The sequence below is a fragment of the Meleagris gallopavo genome, chromosome 2 (assembly GCF_905368555.1).
Source record: "Meleagris gallopavo chromosome 2, MGAL_WU_HG_1.1, whole genome shotgun sequence".
Lineage (NCBI taxonomy): Eukaryota > Metazoa > Chordata > Aves > Galliformes > Phasianidae > Meleagris > Meleagris gallopavo.
In genome coordinates this window covers 19,285,638-19,291,637 of record NC_139405.1, presented here as the reverse complement: position 1 = coordinate 19,291,637, position 6,000 = coordinate 19,285,638, and the positions used below count along the sequence as shown (strand labels likewise).

The following is a 6,000-nucleotide window of genomic DNA, read 5'->3' as shown; positions in this document are numbered from 1 at the left end:
ATAAAATTGGTGCATTTGCAATTGAGATTCTTCCAGATTGGAAGAATATTTTACTAATAACTTTGTTGAAAACCTGTGACAGAATCTGCTGAACTTGTCATTTTCAGCAATGACACTTCTCATTTATTTTATTTATTTATTTATTTTAAAGACAGCTGAAAGAGCATGCAATTGTTTTAGGAACTTTTTTTCCCTCCAAGTTGCAGAGTCTTGCCTCAATGAGAATGTCAAGAAATATGATTTGGTGAAACCAACTGTTTGAAACAGCCCAACCTGAAAAAATCTGGAGTTTGAGATAAGGGGGAAGGTCTTACTTCTTTCTACAGCTTTAGAAGATAAAATTCACAATCTTAGATAAAAGGTCAAATTTATCTTTTACTCATATGCCTGTCAAAACATAACTCAGTATCAACAAAGTCAGATGCAACTTTTCAATGAAGTCTTATTACTCACATGTGGATGTTATCTTCAACACAAATCTTTTGGCACGATACACAGCACATTGTAACTATTGCAGATCTGATTTGAGGTCACGCTGAAGTGATTTGTTATTTATTCCATTGGACCTGCTAGAATTAGACAAATAGGCTAATCACAATTACAGCCCCTTAGGTGCAATATATATTTATTTTTCTTTTTCAAATTTGTGAGCACTTCGCCATTACTGAATCTTTCATTTTCATTTCTCCCCAAACTTTGCTCGAATAGAAATACCATGGCTGAAACTGAGAAGTTTTCACAAGTTTATAAAAGACACAAGACTGATAATCTCTACATGATGGCAAATCATGCCGCTTTGTGTTCATTACAATACTTTTACAGGAGTTGCTATGTAAAAAGAAAATACTGATGATCATTTAACAGAGTAAGAATTCACTTAAATGAACTGCCAGAAGAACAGAACTCTTAAAATAATTGATTTTTCTCCTACATAAGATGAAAAATGTGTAACACTGTACAATGAAGTCTGTTTGAGCAAAAGTCATTTTCTGTCCATTAAAAGAAACATAAAATACATTGGGGGTACTTAATTAAAGTCTTAGGAGAACTGATCTTCATACCATAAATTTCTAACACAGAGAAATGTTAGCAAAGTATCAAGATTTATGCTTTTTCCTAAATCTATTGGGCTCCAAAATATTTTACAAGCGTAGAAAATTAGCATCCACCACACTTGGAAGAATACCACCATCTCCAAAAAAAAAAAAAAAAAAATTCATAACAGTTGCTGCCTCAGTGTTTCTGCCAGCATGCTGATGCATTACATTTGCTGAATGTATGGAGTGATTTGAAAATGACAGCTATCTCATGACAGGCAATACTAGCAGACAGCCTTTGAAAAAAAATCTATACTGACCTCACCTCCATCCAACACCTATTGACAGTTGTCACTCAAACTCTGATATCACATAAACACTTTCCGATCTGCAGCTTAACTTTCCATAGTAGGGCAAAATCCTGTTAACTTCTGACCCACCTCTCAGACATCCATTCTGCTATATTCATGTTTGCAAACCGCTGACAGGTTTTTCAAAGCAGAGCATGTATGGCTTGTACAACACTCACGCTTCTTGCCCTCTAAGTTTCTCTTCTACATCCCTACTCAGAAACTTGCTGCTAATTGAAGGTAAACAAATTCGAATGTGAAAAAGACACAGAGTAACCTAGAGGCAGCAGTAGAGCAGTTCTACAGGAGAACTGTGGCATCTTTCCTATGTCATCTCTTCAACCATCTGTTAACAGGTGGATCAGTTTTCCCCCATTATCCATATCCTTTTATTTCAATACCACAAATGGCTTTGAAATTCTTTGATTAAATGATGACGAGCCACAAAACCAAATTGTGGAGATCACCCAGATTATAAAGAGAGATGAAGGAACATGAAACTGTCTAAGGTCATGAAACTCCAGACTTCCACGTAGAGACAGGAGGGAATGAAGCATGCGGAACATTATGAAAAGAATGTTTTATAGTTGCAGCAAAGAAAAAGACCTGATATTACAGCCATTGATATGACACTAACAAGAGATTTTGGAAACACAGAGTTAGTTTGGATGTTCATTTGTCCATTTGTAATAAACTATGGAAAGACGTACTCTCTCTTCCAAACTTTTAAAGGAAATAGCATTTGTTTCTCTTTTCAGAAATGTTGCTTAAGGCTCAGTACTTCAACAGACCTACTGATAACACGCACAAAGTTCTACCCAAATAATAATGCCTTAATCCAGTCTCTCTTTTATACCTTTTTTTTTTTCCTACACCAAGAGAGTACATCTTACTTTGATTAAAGATTAATCTCTTGGGCTACATAGAAAGTATCCCTCTTGACAATCCACTTCATCTTCTACTCCCTAGCCCCAGCTGTGGACATATTTCCTAGTTACATTTTGCATTCTGAGGCTAAATACAAAACACAGAGGAATGACAAGGAAGTTCAGTAAGGTTTCTGAAGTAAATAGAAACTTAGTTTTGTAACTAAACTTCTGTAACGCTTATAATTCACAGAAACTGAAAAATAAGATCTGGTCTTTGTGAAACTGCAGTAGATATGGATCTAGAATGAAAGGCTGTCCTATAAAATTAGACAGAGTTTGAAGATATGGATTTATTCTTAAGGATATATTCCTTCCTGGATGTCAGGTGCCATTTGTCACACCCTGGATTTCGCTGTCCATCAGGATATAGGTGAAAAAAAAATTTAAACTGCTTCATAGCTCAAGGAATTTAGTCAAGAAGCATTTTTATACAATGGAGAAAGAAGTCACTAGCCATTAACAAAGAATGAAAGAGTAAGGCCAATCTGTATTAGTGTGCATATGTACAGTGGCAGGACACACACCACCACATTTCTTGAAGGAGTGCTGTTGCAGGGTATGCTGCATCACAGCTGAAACCATCATACACTTTTGACCTTTTTGTCTGCCCAGTTTGATGCAAGGATGAAGTATTTTTTTTTTTTTTTTTTTTTTTTTAATTGAGACTGGGTCAGGATTGCAGGGAAAGACAGAATAGCAACTGCTGAATATTTATGCACTTTAAGGTCAGTAATTCACTCTATCTGCCAGTTTGAAATTGCATCAAAAATGTAACAAAACAAAACAACATCAAAAACTATTTTCCAGGCTCTGGTCCTGAAATTGATGCCACACAGCCAGGATGCTGTGACCAGTCTGAGCTCTGTGGACATCACCACTGTTCTGCACTGAGCATCATCAGCTTGCACATATGCTGCTGACCTCAAGATCACTAACACTGTGGACAGGTACTATTAAACAGCTTAGAAAGAGGAAAAACAGCTTCATAACAAAACTGTCATAACATCCTCCGACCTATTACCAAAGATCACACCTGGACTTGCACCACCACCTCCTGCTAGCCCCAGTCAGACACATCCATTTCTTCTGCTTTCCCCGATGGGCCTCCCTCAGCAAAAAGAGAGAAATTAGTGCCAGAGAACTGCTGTTTTATTGCATGTATTCACGTGCACTGTAGGACCAAAATTCTCTGATTTCTTTTGTCAACTTTCATACCCATTGTATTCAGCTAGTTTGCACTCCCATAAATTCAGCCAGTCAGAGATACAAGCACTTGTACAACTGAAAACACAAACACATGGAAGTACAACAGCTCTTAAGATACAGGAATCAAAAGATGCTCAGCACTTAATTATTTTAGAGATACACTGTGCAGCTTGATTAGTTCATCTTTCCTAAAATTTTGACACTAAACCATAAAAAAAAAAAAAAAGCCTATGGTTGTAATGACATTCCAGCAGCATATGCTGCCTGTTGGCTGCACAACAGCACCTCTGTTCTTAGAAGTCATGAACTGCAGGCAGTAATGTATTGATGCTCAGAAGATCATATATGCATAATATATGCATCATTTACATAAGCACACATCTATATAAATATATAAAAAATAAATAATATGACAGGAGATTTCTTTCAGGAGTCACCATATTCTGTGTTAATCACAAGATAGCAGAAGCCAGCTGAAGAGACACATGGAACATATCCTTTTTCTATTCTCTCTTCCCATCCAACCTTGCACTTTAACTATCTTAATTTAGTGATCATTACAGATGCAAATCTATTTATAAAATTCAAACTTAGGAAGCAGATAGTAATGGCTGGGTAGCTACTAACATCAAATGTTACCTTTAGCATCACATCTGATTTGTGTACTGAGAGTACTACTTTTGCTGGGAGAGGCATTCACAGTTGTCTTTGAAACTGGGATGAAGATTCTTGCTATCAAGGAATTTATCTGTCAGAAGTAAATTAATACCTCAAGTAACTCCATTCTCAGTATTGCACAAGCCAGAAATTAGTGTGATGTGGTGACATTAGGCTAGATGAGGTATGATTCCACAATCCTCTTATGCAGTTTTATGTGAAAGGGACACGCATTCTGGAAAAGAGAGCGATTAATACATCTAGAAGAAACAGAGTCTAAATTGCTGACGTTTCCCAGTACATCACTGTTGAAAGACGCCAGGCAAAAGTTACTGAAGCTAGAGGACAGTGATGATAATATTAAGAAATGGAGCCGAAAATATATATTTTTTCTGGAAGCTAAAACTAGGTTTCTGAGACTTGGACATCAGCTACCTTCCACTAGCAGAGTAAGCAACCTAATTTTCTTTCCACTTCAGCATGAGAGTTTATAGTATTTTTTAAACAGAAAACATGAAATAAGCGCCTGCAATAGCACAGGCATTCCTTAAAAAGCCAAGAGATTTCTTCCAGGCCTATATCCCCATAAAGAAAGAAGAAAAAAGAATGTAAAATAGTGAGCGGGTATGACTTACCACAGGGAAACATGATTCTTGTTAAATGCCTTGACAAGAATATTGTGGTTTGGGAGACAGAAGGGCAGCAGGGGGAAGGGTTGTTGAGGGTCACACTGCTTTGCAGTCCAGGGCATGCGGTGGCCTCCAGCTTTATGAACACTTACTACCACAAGGTGTATTATCTGCCAGACCTAAAACCTGAATTATTGTATTTCAATAAAAATTGCAGCTTTGGTACTTAACCCAACAGGTAGATTGTTACATTCTCTTTCCATACTGAACTAGCATCAGCAAAGAAACAGAAAGCAGGATAGCTACCCCCATCCTGCCCCGTTTCTCCTTTTCTCCTCTAGACAGAATAGCACAAATGGCAACTCTAGACTCAGACAGGCCAGGGACCAGCTAATTTTGATCAGTGAACACCACAAAACAACAATCTACCACAAACTACACAGACCTCTGTGCTAGAAGAAAATTATGAAATGCAGCCTAAGCATAGTTAAAGCAATGACAAAATGTTGGAAAGGCAGATAGGAAGACAAGAGCTGACCAATCCCAGTGACTCTAGAAAAAAAAATACAGAAGCTAGCAAAGTGTTTTAAGAAACTAAGAAGAAGAAAAAAAAAACAAAACAAAAAACCCAAAGAAAACCAACCACACTGCTTAGAAACACCTCTATGAATACAGATTCATTACTCATTTATACATGAAGTGAAACATATCAAGATAAATGATACTATTTACTGGCATGATGCACCTAACATCAAAACAGATGTGTATTTTTAACATTTTGCACATTAAACACATTATCTAATTTTCAAAGTACAATAAGTGATTTATGTTAGAGGTTGAATATGCCAAAGCAGCAACTAAAAACAAAATAGAAAACTCAAAGTTTATCAACATAGCTAAGAGACAAAGTCAGTAACAAAATTCAGAATTAACCAGAAACCTGGAAACTAAAGCTTAAATAAATTCTTACTTACAAAAAAAAAAAAAAAAAAAATCAGCTTTTGTTCAGAATTGCTAGCAGTATCTTCCAGGAGTTGTCCCGTGATCCCGTTAGAGATGCAAACCATAGAAGGGCTTGGGTTAGAAGAGACTTTGAAGATCATCCAGTTCCAACTCCCTGCCCTAGGTAGGGCTGCCCCCCCTTTAATGGGCATCACCTGAGCAGGACAAAGAAAAGCAGATTTTGAGATAC

General features: G+C 36.9%; 1 long non-coding RNA gene across 1 annotated transcript in view; it reads right to left on the bottom strand.

The window, feature by feature from the left end:
- Positions 1 to 4,666: 4,666 nt before the first annotated feature.
- The window catches only part of LOC104909572 (uncharacterized), a 47,982-nt gene continuing 46,648 nt past the window's right edge, over positions 4,667 to 6,000 (bottom strand). The window contains exon 15 of the long non-coding RNA XR_014881945.1: positions 4,667 to 5,965. This is a non-coding gene — a long non-coding RNA (uncharacterized LOC104909572). The remainder of the gene's footprint in view (positions 5,966 to 6,000) is intronic.